Source organism: Choloepus didactylus, chromosome 11 (genome assembly GCF_015220235.1).
Source record: "Choloepus didactylus isolate mChoDid1 chromosome 11, mChoDid1.pri, whole genome shotgun sequence".
Taxonomy (NCBI): domain Eukaryota; kingdom Metazoa; phylum Chordata; class Mammalia; order Pilosa; family Megalonychidae; genus Choloepus; species Choloepus didactylus.
The window spans coordinates 53,239,973-53,260,908 of NC_051317.1; the positions used below are offsets into that span (position 1 = coordinate 53,239,973).

At 35.5% G+C, this 20,936-nt stretch overlaps 1 protein-coding gene and 1 pseudogene across 5 annotated transcripts in view; one reads left to right on the forward strand and one right to left on the reverse strand.

Annotated features, from left to right (window-relative positions):
• CDH9 (cadherin 9) overlaps window positions 1-20,936 on the reverse strand; it is a 165,286-nt gene that overhangs the window by 82,952 nt on the left and 61,398 nt on the right. The window lies entirely within an intron of this gene.
• LOC119506346 lies at window positions 11,277-11,634 on the forward strand (annotated as a pseudogene).

The following is a 20,936-nucleotide window of genomic DNA, read 5'->3' on the forward strand; positions in this document are numbered from 1 at the left end:
ATTCCCCTTTTCACCTCATTCACACTCCATTTGGTGCTGTTAGTTAGTCTCACATCTTGCTACCAACACCCGCGTTCATTTCCAAACATTTAAGTTCATCCTAATTGAACATTCTGCTCATACTAAGCAACCACTCCCCATTCTTAAGCCTCATCCTATATCTTGGTACCTTATATTTCATGTCTATGAGTTTACATATTGTAATTAATTCCTATCAGTGAGACCCTGCAATAATTGTCCTAATGTGTCTGGCTTATTTCACTCAGTATATTGCCCTCAAGGTTTTGTCATCAGCCCATTTTTTTTTTAATATGGTTTTGTTCACTCACCATACATTCCATCCCAAGTAAATAATCGATGGTTTTCTGCATGGTCATACATTTATGTGTTCACCACCTTCACCACTATCTATATAAGAGCATCTACATTTCTTCCACAAGGCAGGAGGGAGAGTCAAAGAAGGTAGAGAGAAAAAAGAAAGAGGAAAAAAAAAATGACAGCTAGGAAGCAGCAAAAGGAAAAATAACCTTAACTCAAAGTAGAATAAAGAATCAGACAATACCACCAATGTCAAGTGTCTAACATGCCTCCCCTACCCCCCCCCCCTTATCTGCATTCACCTTGGTATATCACCTTTGTTACATTAAAGGAAGCATAATACAATGATTCTATTAGTTAGTCTCTAGTTTATGCTGATTGCATCCCTCCCCCAATGCCTCCCCATTTTTAACACCTTGCAAGGTTGACATTTGCTTGTTCTCCCTCGTAAAAGAACATATTTGTACATTTTATCACAATTGTTGAATACTCTAGATTTCACCAAGTTACACAGTCCCAGTCGTTATCTTTCCTCCTTTCTTGTGGTGTCTCACATGCTCCCCATCTTCCTCTCTCAACCATATTCATAGTTACCTTTGTTCAGTGTACTTACATTGTTGTGCTACCATCTCCCAAAATTGTGTTCCAAACCACGCACTCCTGTCTTCTATCACCCTGTAGTGCTCCCTTTAGTATTTCTTGTAGGGCAGGTGTCTTGTTCACAAAGTCTCTCATTGTCTGTTTGTCAGAAAATATTTTGAGCTCTACCTCATATTTGAAGGACAGCTTTGCTGGATACAGGATTCTTGGTTGGTGGTTTTCCTCTTTCAGTATCTTAAATATATCACACCACTTCCTTCTTGCCTCCATGGTTTCTGCTGAGAGATCCGCACATAGTCTTATTAAGCTTCCTTTGTATGTAATGGATTCCTTTTCTCTTGCTGCTTTCAGGACTCTCTCTTTGTCTTTGACATTTGATAATCTGATTATGAAGTGTCTTGGTGTAGGCCTATTCATATCTCTTCTGTTTGGAGTACGCTGCGCTTCTTGGATCTGTAATTTTATGTCTTTCATAAGAGATGGGAAATTTTCATTGATTATTTCCTCTATTATTGCTTCTGCCCCCTTTCCCTTCTCTTCTCCTTCTGGGACACCAATAATACGTACATTATTGTACTTTGTTTCATCCTTGAGTTCCCGGAGACGTTGCTCATATTTTTTCATTCTTTTCTCCATCTGCTCCTTTGCGTGTAGGCTTTCAGGTGTTTTCTTCTCCAGTTCCTGAGTGTTTTCTTCTGCCTCTTGAGATCTGCTGTTGTATGTTTCCATTGTGTCTTTCATCTCTTGTGTTGTGCCTTTCATTTCCATAGATTCTACTAGTTGTTTTTTTGAACTTTTGATTTCTGCTGTATACATGTCCAGTGCTTCCTTTACAGCCTCTATCTCTTTTGCAATATCTTCTCTAAACTTTTTGAATTGATTTAGCATTAGTTGTTTAAATTCCTGTATCTCAGTTGAAGTGTACATTTGTTCCTTTGACTGGGCCATAACTTTGTGTTTCTTAGTGTAGGTTGTAATTTTCTGTTGTCTAGGCATGGTTTCCTTGGTTATCCAAATCAGGTTTTCCCAGACCAGAACAGGTTCAGGTCCCAGAGGGAAGAAATAGTCAGTATCTGGTTTCCCTGCGGGTGTGTCTTAGAAAATTGCTCCACCCTTTGATGCTTCAGGTCACTGTGCTTTTCTGCCCAGCAGGTAACGCCTGTTAGCCTATAATTCTTGACTGGTGTGAGGAGGTATGGCCGTGTTCCCCCAGGCTCTGGGGTCTGGTTCTGAATGGAAAGGGCCCCACCCCTTTCCTCGTAGAGAAGACAGACCCCTCAGGTGGAGGTCATTAGCATTTCAATGGTCTTGCTCTCTGCTTGTGCTGTCTCCACCCTTCCCAGAGTCACAGCCCTGGAAACTGAAAATGACTGGGGCTTTTTCCACTGAGCCAAAAAAGAAACAGATAGTCCCCTTCAGACCCAGTCCAAGGCGACCCTCCGGCTCTCCCAGGTCAGTCGTCACCCAAAGCTTCTGTCTGTTTTTTGGGGCTGCGTACCTGTAGTGAGCAGTTCACACTCACTACTTAAAACCCCAGTTGGAGCTCAGCTGAGCTGTATTTGCTTGCTGGGAGAGAGCTTCTCTCTGGCACCACACGGCTCCGCAGCTCGGGCTATGGGGGAGGGGGTCTCCCGACCTGGTTCCTCAGGTTTTACTTACAGATTTTATGCTGTGTTCTCCCAATTCAGGTTGGTGTATGATGAATGGATGGTCTCGTTTGTCCCCCCGCAGTTATTCTGTGTTATTTACTAGTTGTTTCTGGTTTTTGTAGTTGTTCCAGGGGGACTACTTAGCTTCCACTCCTCTCTATGCCGCCATCTTGCCCGAGACCGATAATGCATTTTTACATTTTAAAATGCATTGAAACACCAACAAAATAATTCGTCATTATGTTTCTATCATATGTCTTGGTTTTAGCTAAGAATCCTCACAATATACTTAGATTTTCCCCTCTTCTCCATTTTGTCAAGATCATGCCTTCATGCTAAGAGGTTATCTTCAGTGAGCAGAATTAAGACTTTTGTATTTGATTTTGTATTTCCGAATATAAATAAATAAGTAGGCATATAAAGTGCTCTTTTCTGTTTTCAAAATTCAAGTTAAACCTTTCATGGGTTTGGAAGATACTTGCTTATTTGTTTTTAGCCCAGATGTCTGGTGCTTAAACAGTGCAATGATTACTGTAGTGATAAACATTATCACAGTCTTGTGCTCAAAATCTGTTATGCAAAATACTGGAAATGGATTGGCTTTTGTAAGGGGGTTTATTTGGTTACAAAGTTACAGTCTTAAGGTCATGGAGTGTCCAAGGTAAGGCATCAACAATAGGGTACATTCACTGAAGGATGGCCATTGGCATCCAGAAAACCTCTGTTAGCTGGGAAGGCACGTGGCTGGCATCCACTTGCTCCCAGGTTGCGTTTCAACATGGCGTTCTCCAAAATGTTGCTCTTGTGGTGTTTTGTCCTCTCTTAGCTGCAGCTCCCTTTCAAAATTTCACTCTCAGTTGCTCTGAGTTCCTTCTGTTTGTCAGCTTATTTATACGGCTCCAGTGATTTAATTCAGACCCACCAAGAATGGGTTGGGTAACATCTCCATGGAAATTATCCAGTCAAAGTCATCACCCACAGTTGGGTGGGTCATGTCTCCATGGAAACATCCAATCAAAAGGTTCCAACCCAATCAAAACTAATACATTAGCCCCCACAAGATTGCATTAAAGATAATGTTGTTTTGGGGAAATAATACATCCACACTGGCACACCAAGTTTCCAAGATAGCAACAGAAAGAAAATACTAAACAATTTTAATTTACAATGTGAATTCAAACCAACCCTAAGTAAAATTCTAACAAATATTTTCAGCAGAACGGGACCAAATAGAGTTTATCCAGTAATGTATTTGTGGTTTACTATAAAGTGTAGAAGAAGATAACCATTATAACTGAGAAAACAACATATCTGGGGTAATTATACTCTTTTGCAGAGGGAGGGACAGCGTTTAACACAAGTGAAGGTCCCTTTTAATTTGTGAAAGTAATTTAATGAGTCTTAATGAAACCTTCATTGACAATTTGGGACAAATCAGGCCTACTGAACATAGCTGAGCATAACATAGCATCACAAAATGTGTTTAGCACATGCACACATACACCTATCTGTACAGCTATACAGTTTTAGAGATTTGGGAATGAGGCTGTTATAAGGGTTTTCAGATGGGGGAAATATATGTTCCAAATGAGAGAAAGCTCAGTAAATAAAGGGCAAAACTGGGACACAGGGAGGAAAAAATTTCTTCTCTTAATAAATGGTATATTAAATTTCTAAGACTCTGGTGTCTAAAACTAAAGTTGAAAAACTTGTCTTTTGCTCACTCTACTCTGACAAAATTGTCTGTAATAGTTTATAACACACAATAACTTCACACTGGCAAATATAAAGATGAATGAAGGGGAGAAAATACAAGAAGAATGGTATAGTGTACTGAGTGTATCAGTCTACTTGTATGAGAGAGCAAATATATGAAATAAAACTAATGGTAAAGATCAAGCAGTGCTGCACCCATATTGTTATGTTGATGGGTTGGCAGGAGACTGTTTCTCTATTAAAAGAAACTCAGACCATCTTATTTGTAACAAAACAATGGTAATAATAACAGCTGCTGACATTAATTAAGCCCTTCTATATCATAGGCACCATTCTAGATGCTTTTTAAATGAACTCAATCTTAATAATCTAGTGTGGCTATCCACTGCTATTTCACAAATTAAACTGAAGTACCAAGAGAATAAGTAAGCTTAACTTAAAAAAATACACGTAATAAACATCTAGTGAGGGAAGAGCTAGGACTCTAACCTAGGCCTTATGTATCCAACACCTCTAAGCATGACCTGTAAATCAGGAGGTGGCACATTTTTTTCCTGACAGGTAGTAAATATTTTAGGATTTGTGATCCATATGGTCTCTCTTGCAACTGCTCAAAGCTATTATTGCAGCATGAATGCATTCATAGATAATATGTAAACTAATGGTCATGGCTGTATTCCAATAAAACTGTAGTTATGGGCACTGAAATCTGAATTTTACATAATTTTTATTTCAAACATAAGGTTATCCTTCTTATGATTTGCTTTTAAACATTTAAAATGTAAAATGCTTACTTAAGTCCCAGGTTGTTTAAACACAGGCAACAAGCCATATTGTGACCAGGCTCCTCACTTTGCCAACATCTATGTTATTTAGAAATTTAAGGGAACCATAGGAATTTGAAGTTTGGAGACTCTTCGGTTGCATCAGAAAATCTAATAATATCCTATATCATCTATCTATCAATAGGTTAAAAATGTTTCAAACAAATTAATAATAGCCAAAACACATCTAATAAAATTTAACATACTTTAAAAAAAATGGTTGGAAACAAAGAATAGCAGGATCATTTCTTAACATGCTAGAGTACCTCCAGGTATTGAAATCTTATACTTAGAGTGAAACATCATATTAAAGAAATGATTCATGCTATTTCCAATGATGGAAAACACAGCAATTTCCCCCTAATATCATAAAGTGCCATACAGAAATGATATGTAGTTGGAAAAAAAAAAAGAAAAATAGAGGAGAGCTTCTTTGACTTAGAAAGTCAATTAAACAAGAAAAATTTATAAGTATTACAATATCAAAAGTCTTTCACATGCAATGAAACATGAGTATGTCCATGGTTCTGTGTTCAGCTTTTTTCATCACAAAGTAGCTGCGTTGACTAATTTACCTGTGGAGACACGGAAATTTCCCTGGCTAGATAAACTATACAACAAGCCCACTTCCCAAACTCTGGAAGCCTGAAGGCGGTCACCAGGCTGGGAAAAGGCCAAAGCTTTGCATATCTGAAGGCAGACAGCAATTTAGATAAGAGCTTCTTGCTGGGCTCTTTCCATGATCCTGTCTCCTGCCCCTGCTGTTTCCCATCTAGCTCCAAAGAAATTGTTCCTTGAGATTAAAGGTATTTAAACACACCTCAAGGCTTTAGAAAAAATGTACCCTCCCTGAAATACCTGAAAACAGTCACATAGGAAACTACCTTGTATGCTATAAAAAACCTGTAGAAATGAGTAGAAAAAACTTTCTTTTGCAGGAATACGGAGGACGGAGTGGGCTCCCTTCTTTCACATTTACCCCCTCAAAATAATTATAAGAGCCTGACCAAAACAAACAAATGCACAGATAGCCAGAGAAAACTGTCTGATTACACTGGACCCAGCCCAAAGAGTAAGAACTACAAAGCCTGAGACCTTGAATTAAGCTTCTTGTGGGCTATACCATTAAAAGGCTTTCCCCCTGAAGGCATATTCCATTTCTGGGAGATGGAGGGAATGTAGACTACAGCCCAAGGAGAGAGCAATAGGCTTATTGGGTTGAAGGGACAGAGGTCTGACATGGAATCTGCCAATGGCCAGAAATTGAAGGGCACAGTCTCGGAGAGGAGAACTGCTGAGAGTGGAGCTCCCAAATCTGTGTTGAAATTCCACTTCCCCCTCAAGTATTTAATGTCTGAACTTCACATGTAAAAAACCCAATTCCAAGTAACATAATAGAAAATATTAGCAAGAAGGCTAAGGAGACAAAAAGAGAATTCATCATCTGGAGACAGAAATTAGAGTTCAATCCCTGTCAAGTGATTGGGGGCTTGCAAGTCCTTCAACACTTCTGTTAAGCTCAAGAAGTGAAAATTCTAGAAGTAATGATAAAATTGAAATAGTTCCATCATAAACAAGCTTAAAACCCAGTTTCAAGAAGACTGAAGTGATCTCCTCATAAGGAGATGAAATTTAAAGATTTTCATCCACAATATCCAGCATCAAATTAAAACTGAGGCTACTAAAAGGCAAGACCCAGTAACTGGAACCAAGGAATATGACTATCAGTATAAAAAGACTGAGGGTAAATGCAGATGTTGGAATTATCCAACCAGTACTTTAAACTAACTGTGAATAATATCTTTCTAAAACTAAAGGGAACAATGGAGGTTTTGCATAAAGATTTATAATCATGTTTTAAAAGTTAAAAATAAAATAAAAAACAAATTAAAAATTTAATAGACTCTGAAGCATGCTATATCTATTCAAGAAAGTTAATCTAACTAAAAGCATTTACACAAGGAAGACTCCATGCCCAGATGACTTCACTGGTGGATTACTCTGAAGATTAAAAGGGAAAATAATACCATTCTCATCCAAATTATTTCAGAGAACATAAAGTTTTAAACAAAAAGCAAAAATAAGCCAAACTGTCTTTCTCAGAGTGTGGAAAACAGTCAAAGTCTTGCAGTAACTGAGTGAGTGCCAATTCTAGAAAAAAAAGCAAGTTAAAAGTAGTAGGAAAACCTTACCGTACCTTTGCTGGCCCTTCCTACATCACTTCCCTGCCTCATTGTGGAACTGGTCTGCACTTGCAGTACAGTTTCCTGGTCCTAGCTCCAGCGAAAACAGAATATCCCTTATGCACATGTGATGGCACATGTATGTCTATATCAGTGTGCCTGGGGGCAGCCTGATGGACTGAACCAGGACACTTATTGTCTCACCATCTCAGAACTTTTGCAGCATATAAAAAGTGGCTATCAGAGAAATTTATATGCTATAAGAAAGCAATCAAATCATAGCTACTTGGGACAAAAGGTTACCGGTTTTAAGAGTTACAATATAACAAACAGGACATGGAAAAAAGACTATTTCCTAGGGTAAAGGGGAATATTTGGACCCATGAAAATGGGATAATTCTTAAGAACATGCAGGAATACACAGGACAAGACATATGCTTACAAAAGACTGGGAGGATTCTTCAATTTGCCTAAAGCTGTTCTTTAGAACCATTCTTAGGATGGCTAAGCTCTGCAGCAAAGCATTTGCACAGGCCAATCTTTAAAGCCTGGGAAAGATGTTTTATTTTCTTTTCTAAGTATTTTTGTTGTTCCATTAGCTTCTCATACACAGGGAAATTTCATTCATAACATTAGACAGATACAAGTTTAAGGAAAGGACACCTTGGTGTCTAAATTTCAGAGATAACACATTATAATATTAAAATGCCCAGTGTGAAACAAAAATTGTAAAGTATGCAGAAAAACAGGAACTGATGTCCTATGCAAAAAAAAAAAAAAAAAGCAAGAAAAAACATTAGAAACTAACAGTGAAGTAAATAAGCCTTTAGACATAACACAAAAAGACATTTAAAAATTGTTTAAATATACTCAAAGGGCTAAAGGAAATTATTGACAAAAAACTAAAGGAAATTAGGAAAATGACATATAAACAAAAAGAAAATTTCAATAATGAACTGGAAATCATAGCAAAGGAACCAAACGGAAATAATGGAGTGGAAGACTGCAGTAACTGATATTAAAAATTCCCTAGAGGTGTTCACTACAGATTGGAGCTCATCAAATAAAGAATCATTGAATTGAAGATAAGAAAATTGAAATTATTCAATCTGAGGGGTAGGAAGTAAAAAGAATGGAAACAAAAAGTGAACAGAATCTAAGAAACCTATGGGAAAAAATCAAACATACCAATATATGCCTTATGGGTAAGAAAAACAGAACGTGGCAAAAAGGATATTTAAAAAGATGGTTGAAAACTTCCTAAATTCAATATACACTCTAAGAATCTCAACAAGCTCCAAACAGCATAAGCTCAAGGAGACGCACAACAAAGCACACTGTAATTAAACTGTTGAATGCCAAAGACAAAGAAAATGCTGAAAGTCACTAGAGAGAAGCAACACATCATGCACAGAGAGCCTCAGTAAGATTAAGGGCCAATATCTCATCAGAAATCATGTAGTCAAGAAGGCCATGGGATGATATATTTAATGTGCTAAAAGAAAAAAAATTGCCAGCCAAGAATTCTATATCTAAAAGTTGAGGGAGAGACATTCCCAGATAAACAAAAGTTGAGGGAGTTCATCACCACAGACCAGACCTAAAGGAATGCTAAATGGAGTTCTTCAGGTTGAAAGAAAAGGACACTAGATGGTAGATCAAAGGCAAATGAAGAAATGAAGATCACCAGTAAAGGAACTAAAGGGGTAAATATAAATGCCAGTACTTATGTATTTTGGGTTTGTAGCTCCACTCTGCACTTCTTGCAGTTTCTAAAAAGCAAGTGCATTAAAAGAAATGATAAATATATGGTTTTGGACAAATTGCAGTTTATGACTAGACCCATCAAGAGGTGGTAGGATGGAAAGGTATAAGGACATAGTTGTGTATGTGTTGAAGTTAAGTTAGTATCAAATCAAATGAGATTTTTATCGATTTAGTATGTTAACTATAAGTTTCATGGTAATCACAAAGAAAATTTCTGAAAAATATGCACAAAAGAAAATGAGAAGAGATTCAAAGTTTTCATTACAAAAGATCAATGAAATATAAATGTAGGTAGTTGTATTAGTCAGGGTTTCCAGGGAAACAGAACTGACATAAACCTAATACATATTTATTGTAGGAACTGGCTCACATGACTGTGGGGCTGGGAAAGTTCAAGTTCTGTAGGGCAGGCTGTAAGCTGGAAACTCCAAAGAAGTTTTCCAATGAATTCTTCAGGATAAGCTGGTTGACTGAAGAGGATATGGAAATTCTTTTGTCTGACTACTGAAATTATCAGTTCTCCTTTTAGAGCCTTCAAACTGATTGGATGAGACTTCTTTATTTGTTGAACTCAATCTCCTTAGTTGATTGTAGATATAATCAACCATAGAGGCAATCAACTTACTGATGATTTAAAGTCCACAAAGTATGTTCACAGTAACAATCAGGCCAGTGTTTTTTTGACCAAACAATTGGACACTATAACTCAGACAAGTTGACACATGAACTTAACTACTACAATATTAATAGATTAATTGAGTGACGATAAGGTATAAGTCCTCTGATATCTAAATCACAAAATGGCAGAAATCATTAATTATCAGCAGTTACTTTAAATGCAATGGGTTAAACTCCCTAGTCTAAAGGCAGATTGGCAGAATGGAAAATGGACCCAACTATATGCTGTTTGCAAGATATTTACCTTAAATTCAAAGACACAAGTCGTGAAAAATGAAAGGGTGGAAGAAATATTCCATGCAAATACTAACAAAGAGTGAGTGGGGATGGAGACTTTAAGTCAAAACAATAAAAGAACAAAGAACGATGAAGAATGTTATGTGTTAATTAAAGGGCAATTCATCCAGAAGATGCAACAATTATAAACATATATACATCTAACAACAAGGCCCCCAAATATGAAACAAACACTGACATATCTGAAGGGAGACATAAATGGCTCTACATTAATAGTAGGAGACTTCGATACACCACTATCAATAATAGATGGAACATCTAAGCAAGCTATCAAGAGGAATTGAACAATACTATAAACAAACTAGATCTAACAAACATATAAAAAGCACATCTTCAAACAACAGCAGAATAGCAGAATACACATTCTTCTCAAGCACACATGGATCATTCTACAAGATAGACCATATATTAAGTCACAAAACAAGTCTAAATAAATTTTAAAAGATTGAAATCATACTAAACATCTTCTTCAACCACAATGGAATGAAGCTAAAAGTCAATTACAGAGGGAGAACTGGAAAAGTTACAAATATGTGGAAATTTACAATATACTTTTAAGCAACCAATGATAAAAGAAGAAATCATAAGGGAAATCAGAAAATATCTTGAGACAAATGAAAAAAATACAATATACCAACACTTACAGGATGCAACAACGGCAGTGCTCAGAAGGAAATTTATAGCTGTAAATGCTTACATTAAAAAAGAAAGAACTCAAATCAGTAATAACCTCACACATAGAAAAAGAAAAGCAAATTAAACCCAAAATTAGCAGAATGAGAGGGAAATAATAAAGATTAGAGCAGAAATTAATTTAATAGAGAAGAGAAAAACAAGAGAAAATCAACTAAATCAAAAGTTGCTTTTTTAAAAGATGAAATAAAATTGACAAATCTTTATCAAGACTGACAAGAAAAAAAGAAAAATGTTGCAAATAACAAAAATTTAAATGAGAGACATTTTTACCAACCAAACAGAAATGAAAGGGGTTATAAGAGGATACTATGAACAACTGCAGGCCAACAAATTAAATAATGTAGATGAAATGTACTTGTTCCTAGAAGCACTCTGATTGCCTAAACTGACTTAAGAAGAAATAGATTATCTCAAGACCAATAACTAGCAAAGGGATGGAATCCTTAATCATAAACCTCCCAACAGGTCAATGCGTCTGCTATGTCCACGGAGAGAGGCTGAGGTGAATGAGCTCTGGCCAGAGGCACAGGGATGATGGGATGGCCAAGATGTCTGCTTTATTACTCTGGGCCACTGTTCGGGCTGTGAAAAAGAGAAGGCTGCAGCACATCCAGGCCACCCTCACTCTGACACCTTTAGCAGTAAACAAGATAAAACAGCTTCTTAAAGATAAGCCTGAACATATTACAAGAAGACAAAAGGAAATTCTGATGAAGAAGTTGTTCAAGATGGAGTCAGAGTTTCATCAGAAAAACAAACAAACAAACAAAAAAACATAAAAACTACAGCTAACATTTTAAGGGACAGAAATGGACTATATAGAAGACAAATTTTCCAGTGAGCTTTGTGTTCAACAACCCAAAAATCAAAGGAAACTGTGGCTGTGGAGAAAGCTTTAATATTTGATTCCTTCAGCTGTAGGCTCCAGGGATGCTCCTGGAAGACTTGGGATTTACTAAAGAAATAATGTGACTGTCATGTTCTTGAGGTTTCTAATGTATGGCTGCCTTGTGAGGAAATAAAGTAGTGCATTTTGAAAGTGAGGCCAATGTGTTGAATTCAAAAAGTGGTATATGTATTCCTTTTAAAGAATGAAAAATGAGAAGCCATTACTCTTTGGATCATTTTTCTGTTCTGTAAATAAAAAGAAAATCCTATCTTACACTTAACTCTCTTGCACCCTTTCTGTTTGAACCAGTTTCATTGAAGTTGCCTTAGTGATAGGATTTCAGGTGGATCTCTATCAAATGAGTTGAATTGTGCAACTCCCTTAGCATTTTCCCAACCAGATGGATGGCTCTTGAAATTCAGATGCAAGAAATCCAGATTCCTTACAGTAATGAGGTAGTGCATTGCTTTTCTACCCCAATTTGGCATGGACTTTGTGCATTTTAATTAACAATATCATTGCCAATTGTCTCATTTGCTTGCCTTTTAACAGTACCAGTCATTAGTTGAAAGCTTCAGGAAAAAATTCCTAGAACTGAATGATGGTTCAAAAGATAGAAAATATTTCCATTACCTATTTCTTAATCCATTTATTTTACCACCCTAAATGTCAGCTCAAAATGGGGTCTGAAGCTGACTTCGATCATTTTAGTTGAGAGATCTATTAAAAGCTGTCTAGCCCATGCCCCATTCAATTCCACAGTGAGGAAGGAGAACCCCAGGGAAACAAAGGACTGGTCCCACCTCACACTGCAAATTATGGTGGCAGTGAGACTTGATCTCAGGTCTCCCTCCAATGTCAGTCATGTGTTCCCTGTGCTCTTAGGAAGTCAGGAAAGTTAAATAGTGATCTGGCTTCTCTGTCTGGTCAACATTTTGATAAAATTTTTTAGTAATTTGATGGAGATCATGTAAGTTTTTATTTTCTTTTGACTTGTAAGTCTAATTTTAAAACCCATTTATGTGAACTACCATCTTGTTTCTTCCATGAAACTATGAAGCAATGATTTATACTAGCAAGGAGGACATTATAGCAGCCAAGACATATTCTTTTAGAATGTGGTAGTAATTGTGAAGCAGAACTCGGGAGTCTTTCCTTAAAATTCCCAATGTGTTTATATTTTCTGAGACTTTGAATCCAATTGCTAAAATTTTAAACCTAACATTTTAACCTAGTTTTCATCACAAAATTTTTAGCAGTGTTCATTTTGTCATTTTAGTTATTGATTTCCTGGGTTTACATATTCTGTGGGGTGGCAAATGTGTGTGTGTGTGTGTGTTTTTCAAAGCTAATTCACATGAATTGAAGTACTACCCAATGTGGCTTCTTTTTGATCATTAAAACAAAACAAAAGAAATAAACAAACAAAATACTCTCAACAAAGAAAAGTCCAGAACAAAATAGATCCCCTGGTGAATTTTACCAAACCCTCAAAAAAGAAATAGCACTAATGCTTCTCAAACTCTTCCATACAATTGAAGAAGTGGGAACATTCCTAACTCATTCTGTGAAGCCAGCATTACCCCAATGCCAAAGATTGCTTAAGATACCAGAGAAAATAAAATTACAGACTAATATCCCTTAAGAATAAAGGTTCAAAATTCCTGAAGAAAATTCAAGCAAGTAAAATACAACAGCACATTTAAATGATTATACACCACGACCCAGTGGGATTTATCTCAGGAATGAAAGGGTAGTTTGACGTGAGAAAATCAATCAATATAATGCACCACATGAATACAATGAAGGAAAAAAAATACACATAATCATTTCAACTGAGGCACAAAAGGCATTTGACAAAATCCAGCACCCTATCTTGATAAAACACACAGAAAACTAGGAATAGAAGACAATTTCCATAGCATGATGAAGGGCTTAGATGACGAACTCACAGCTAAAGCCATACTCAGTAGTGAAAGGCAGACAGGTTCCCCCAAAATATCAGGAACAAGACAAAATGCCCACTTTTCCACTACTATTCAACATCTTTCCAGAAACTGTAGTCAGAATGCAACATTGCAAATGTATTCTCAGAAGCGGTTGAGATGGCAAATTGTATGTTGTTTATATGTTACCACAATTAAAGAGAGGAAGACTAAAGAGACAATGACAATTAAATGCAATAATGATCATGGACTGGATATAATAATGGTGAAGGAAATGCTGAAAAGGACATTTCTGAGGCAATTGAAAAAAATTGGAAAAAAGACTGTATGCTTTGTATCAATGTTAAATTTCTTCACCTTGATAATTTTACTTAATGTAGTTACATAAGTGAATATCCTTGTTCATAAGAATTATCCATGGAAGTATGTAGAGGTCTAGGAGAATGATGTATTAACCCACATTCAAATGTTTATAAAATAGACAGTGGATTAGATAGATAGAAGATAGATAGATAGATAATAGAAGAGAGATGATAGAATGATATATCAAATGTGGCAAAATATTAAACTTGTAAATATAGGTATTGGTAAAAGTTATATTGGAGTTGTCTTTGTTATCTTTAAATTACTATTGCAACTTTCCTGTATGTTTGAAATTATTTCAAAATAAAAATTTTTAAAATAGAAAAAAAACTACAGGACAGGATTTCACATGAATGTAGAAGAAAAGAGTACTTAATATATTAACAAGCTGAATTTAAGAATATTTGGAAAGAATAATATAAAATCTCCAATTGGAATTTATTATAAGAATGTAATTTGAATTAATATTTGAAAATTGGTCAAAGTAATTTGCCACACAGAAAAAAGGAATACAAAACATAAGACTGTGGAAATATATTGCAGATAAAAGAATTTGATAAAATTCAACACCATATTTTTATATTTGAATGGACAAGCAATTGTTTAATTTTATAAAAAGATTCCTCAGTATTGGGTGAGGTCATACGTTCCTTTTGTCCATTTGAGAGTTATTTGTAAACATCTTGAATGAATGAATGTTTGAGCATTTATAACCAAGAACTAGGAAATTCTCTTATATAACCACAGTAAAATTATCAAATAAAATTCAAGAAATTCAATATTAACATTATAACTATATTAACATTATAACTATATTTAACATTAAATAAGCACAATCCACCTTCAAATATATCAATTGTTCCTATGTTGCTTTATGAAAATTCCCCATCCAAATGCACGATTAAATCCAGGATTGCACACTTACTTAATAGACATGTAGCTTTTGTCCCTATAATCTGAAACAGTTCCTCAGACTAACAGAGATTGCCAACTTAATTCTAAAAGGTATATGAAAATTCTAAGGACTTAGAAGAGCCACAATGGTCTTGAGGAAGAAGAACACTATGGGGGAGTTAAACCACCAAATTAAAAATAAAACTGTGATGCTCCAATAATTAAGGGAGTTTGGTAAATTGACATGAAGATAGAGCAAAAGATCAATAAAGAGAGTAGGAACACATGTCTAAACAGAAACCTGAGTTACAAAATATGGCCACTGAAATGTGATAAAGAAATGATGGTCTTAAGAAAAATGATGCTGAGACAATTACAGATCCATAAGTAACTTTTGATCTCTATCTTACATGTAACTGTGAGATGCACAGCTTATATCTGGCCCATGAATTAATTCAAGTTGGTTTATAGACTTAAATATGACAGACAAAACAAAATTTCTAGAAGAAAGCAAGAGATTATCTTAATGTCATTGGAGTGGGCAAATATTTCTTAAACAGAACACCAGAATCAATAAGTATAAAAGAAGTAATTGGTAAACAGAACAGATTGAAAAGTGAGAAATTCTCTTCATCAAAAAATCTATGAAGGCAATGAAAATATAGAGTCAGATTTTCAATATCTGCATATCACAAATGATTTACATCCAGTATATATAAAGAATGTTTATAAAGTGATAAGAGAAAGTAAGATAATCTAATGAAAGGTTAAGCAAAGGCCTGCACAGTCAGTTTGCAAAACAAGATAACAAAATGGTCAATCAGAAAACCTATTTTGAGAACTCAGAATATGCTCATATTTTCCTCTTAGAAAATGCAGAACACAATTTGTATGTGAGGTGAAATAATGATTTTTTGAATATTTAATACATACAAATTCTATTACAGAAAATAATATCAGAAATCATTTATCCCATCATAACTGCAGCTATTGATGAGGTGTGGGATTATCTATCTTTTATATCTCTACTACCAGTATATTTAACCTCTCCTTACAGGCTTTCAGTGAAAGAGTGAAAACTTCTAGTTTTAAAATTATTCAGTCTTCTAATTTTCTTTATCACACTCTATTGAGAAAACTTCCCATTTTATATGACTGACTTTAGATTTAGAATTTTAAGATATCCAAAAGACACAATGATAATGCCTGACTAATCCAAGACAGAGAATAAAATTATGGAGAAAAAGTTGGAGAAGGGATATGCAATACCAATTTAATGGCATTTCTAAGAATTGTTGTTACATTTATATTTATTCCCTAACTGGATTTCTTTCCATCTCCTTAAAGCTCTTAAAAATGGTCAACAAATCATCTCTATTAAAATTTATTTTAAACATCTGCAAGTGTTCATAAATCAAATAATCATTCCAGCACACTTTCTTAAACTTAAAATCATCCTTAACGTAACACACTTTTATTACTTTTTTACTAGAAAATTTTCCATGACTTTTGCCCCAAAGCACTATCAGAGGATGTACTTTGTATAAATAGGGGATAGGCACTCTCTAAAAATGTGTCCATCCTTCTCAACCTGTGATGCCCTCTCTTTTCTCTACAGTGGGGAAACTCAACATTTTTAACTTTTACTTTGCCTTTCTGATTTATCAACAGAAAACAAGTTGGACTTTGCTAGCACTGGCCTAACAGAACTAAGAAGAAGGAAAAGGAAAATTTGTCAACACCTCTGCTCTATCTAATTTGGAGATAGATACTGAAGATTCCTGACTTGCTTCAGAACTGCCACTACTACGGATTTATGAACTATGAACAACATATCTTCAAATTTGTGGTGACCTTTCATTCTATTCATTTTAATTTTTTCCCAATAGCATCCATTTATAATAAAATCTCAACATCCTCTTACCTATCATTATTTTGAAGTAATGGGTATATTTACTTATGGGAAAATATATTTGCTACATTTGGCACATCATTGCTATCATTTTTGAAAATTTTGTCAAGATCAAACTTTAGTACAAATAGAATATAGTTTGATTAGATACTATTAAAAATAGTTCAAAATATATATATGTATAAAAGATATTATTTTAGACTTTTATTTTACTAAGCTACTTTTGATTTTTTTTTTCATGTATTCAGTACATTTTATTTATTTTGAAATAAGAATTTTAAAGACTGGCTAAGTCATGCTTTATTGAAATAAATATTTTTTTAATGCCAGTAATGATTCTCTCAGTGATTTGTAATTAAAAGCTATGTACATAAGTAAACCAGTATATTGCTGCTTGAAAGATATTTGATTCTGCATTTCTTATTGATAGATATTAATAAGAAATATACTATAGTGACTACAAAGAGTATAATTCTATGCAAGCAGGAACTTTTTTAAAAAGTGTCTTTTTGAAACCTGATCATCATAATAACCAACAAATATTGGTTATTAATTTAAATGAATAGAGGTACTAGTGAGAAAGGTTTTTTTTTTTTTTTTTTAAGTAAATTACCCTTTTAACTCATTAAAAATACTTGGTGAATCTCAACAGTGGTTGATAGAGGTAGAAACAACAGTTCTAGGAACACTGGGAAATATGAACGCTAGATAAATCAATGTGTGTGTATTTCTATGAGGTCATTGCCATTAGCCCTACATGGTGGAGGAAATATTATATATTAATGATATAATGTTCTCTTCAAGCAACTTGCATCATTTAATCATCAATCCTAGCGTACTTCAATTAAAATCTGAAAATAGTCATTTAAATCAGACACTTGAAAGCATACTATGTAGTATTCTTAAGTCCATTCACCAAAGATCCATGAAAAGAAAAACAAAAAAAGTCTTCAACATACAAAATCTGTTTTTTAAAGTATATGACTTCCACATTAACCACATTTTCATTGAAGGCACACCCAATTTCACCTGTCATGTGGAGGATAGAGTTCAAGCAGTGTTTCCTGGTTGAACAATCAGAGATCAGGATTCAGGGTTGCCTTAACAGCTAAAAATTGAGGGGAGGGAGGGTGGGGCAAGATGGCAGAGTGGTGAGGTCTAGGTTTCAGTTACTCTTCTGCGGCAGTTGGTAGAAAGCTAGAAACTGCATGGAACTTACATTGCAGAGGAATTTGGGATTGGATTAACTTCATATAATACCAATAAACATGTGGAACAGCTGAGATCATCAAAATCTGTAAGTTCTCCAAGCCAGGGGGCCTGCACCCCTCGCTGCCAGGCACAATTCTCAGGGGAAAGGGGCTGTCCATGCTGGGAAACAGGAGAGAGAATGAAAGCTGCAACCATAGATAAACTGAGAGCAGACACTGGAAAATCTGGGAGCAGTCAGCCCAGCAGAGGGGAGATAGGGCTAGCAAAACAGAAAAAAAAATAGAAAACTAAATACAGAGGCTTTTTGGAGTCAGGTGAACATAATACAGAGAAGGGCGGGTCTCAAACACAATCAGACACATATGCAAATCCACTGAGGGAGAGCCCTTGACTGAAAAGCCAGCTTCTCTGCTTCCTTGATTGCCCCTTAATCACCCTCAACTCCTGGTCTTTTAGCATTTTAATAGCACATTAGATCTGAAAAGACTGTAAATAGCCCATACTGGGCCCTTCCTTTTTTTTTTTTTTAATTTTTTTTCTCTTTTTCTAAAACAATTACTCTAAGAAGCCCACTACAGAAAGCCTCAAAGACTTGCAATTTGGGCCCAGGCAAGAGCAGAGCTAAGATAGCTCTGAAAGACAAAGCAATAGGTATAGAGGCAGAGAAAATTCACTAAAGACCATAACTTCCCAGCCCTTTTGGGAACTCAGATCCCAGGGTTTGGAATTCATTAACTAGCTTCAGTCAATGATGACCCAGACTGGGTTAGGGTCATCTGGAGAACTAAAGGCTTCCCACCTCCTTACACTGGTGGGAGGACTGTGGGCTGGTAAGTACCACCTGCTGGAAAGCATTGGAAAAGCAGAGTCTAAAGGCCTCACAGGAGGGTCTCATTTTCAAGGAAACTCCATACCCTCCTCCCAAGACCTGGGCTTCTCTGGACTAGGAAAACCTGACCGGGGCTGACCATATCTGAGGAGATCACCACACAAAAAGGCTACATAGAGGCAGGGCAAGAAACAGAAAAACAAGAGGTGAAAAACTCTGATCAACTAAACAGAATCTAAGTTAAAGGTCCAGAATACACTGATCTAAACACCAAAGGTTAGAGAACAAAGCCAACCAACAAGAAAATCCTAGGTAAAAGAATGAAAACAAGCTCCAGAATAAACTAATCAAGAAAGTCAGTTGCCTAGACAGCTTAAAATAATGAGCTATACTAGGAAACAGGAAAATATGCATCAGCCAAAGGAACAGACTAATAGTTTAACTGAGATACAGGAGTTGAAGAAATTATTGCTAAATCAATTCAATGAGCTGAAGGAAGTCAATTCAAAACTCAAGTCAATGAATTGAGGGAAGACATAGCAAAAGAGATGAAGGATATAAGAAAAACACTAGATGACCATAAAGAAGAATTCATAAAGTAGAAAAAACAAATAAGAGAACTTATGGGAATGAAGGGCATAATGGAGGAGATGAAAAAGACAATGGAGGATACAACAGTAGATTTGAACAGGCAGAAGAAAGGATCAGTGAATTGGAAGACCAGACATCTGAATTCACACACATGAAAGAATAGATGGCGAAAAGAATGGAAAAATATGAGCAGGGCCTTAGGGAGCTGAGTGACAACATGAAATGCACAAACATATATGTTATGGGTGTCCCAGAGGGAGAAGAGAGGGAAAAGGGGAAGAAAGAATAATATAAGAACTAATCACTGAAAATTTCCCAACTTTTATGAAAGACAGAAAATTAGAGATTCAAGAAGTACAGCACACCCAAAACAGAATAGACCCCAATAGACATACTCCAAAATACTTACTGATCAGATTCTCCAATGTCAAAGACAAAGAGAGAATTCTGAAAGCAGCAAGAGAAAAACAAACCATCACATACAAGGGAAGCTTGATAAGACTATGAACAGATTTCTCTGCAGGAACCATGGAGGCGAGAAGAGAGTGGTATGATATATTTAATATACTGAAAGAGAAGAACTGCCAACCAAGAATTCTATATCCAGCAAAACTGTCCTTCAAAAATGAGGGAGACATTAAAATATTTCAGACAAACAGACACTAAGACAGTTCATGAGTATGAGACTGGTGCTACAGGAAATAATAAAAGGAGTGCTACAGGATGATAGGAAAAGACAGGAGAAAGAGGTTTGGAGAAGAATGTAGAAATGAAGATTATCAGAAAGGGTAAAAAGAGAGAGAGGAAAAAAATAAGACATGGCATATAAAATCCAAAAGACAAAATGAGAGAAGAAAGTATTGCCCTTACAGTAACAACAATAAATGTTAATGGATTAAATCCCCAATTAAAAGACACAGACTGACAGAATGGATTAAAAAACAAGACCCATCTATATTTTGTCTACAAGAAACTCACATTAGACACAAGGACAAGACTAGGCTAAAAGTGAAAGGTTGGAAAAAGACATTTTATGCAAACAGCAACCAGAAAAAAGCAGGAATAGCTATATTAATATCAGACAAAGTAGACTTCAAAAGTAAAACAATTAAAAGAAACAAAGAAGAACACTATATATTAATAAAAGGGTCAATTCAAGAAAACATAATAATCATAAACATTTATGCACCAAGCCACAGTGCCCCAAAATTCATGAGGCAGACACTGAGAACATTGAAAGAAGTAAATATCTCTACAATAATAGTTGGAGACATCAATACACCGCTCTCATCAATGGATAGAACATCTAGACGGAGGACACATTTAAAAATATTAATATTATAAAAAACACTATCTCAGATCATAATGGAATGAAGTTGGAAATAAATAACAGGCAGAAGATTGAAAAATTCACAAATATATGAAGACTAAACAACACACTCTTAGAAAACCAGTGGGTAAAGGAAGAAATTACAAGGGAAATTAGTAAATACCTGAAGGCAAATGATGATGAAAATACAACATATCAAAACTTATGGGATGCAGCAAAGGCAGTGCTGAGGGAAATTTATT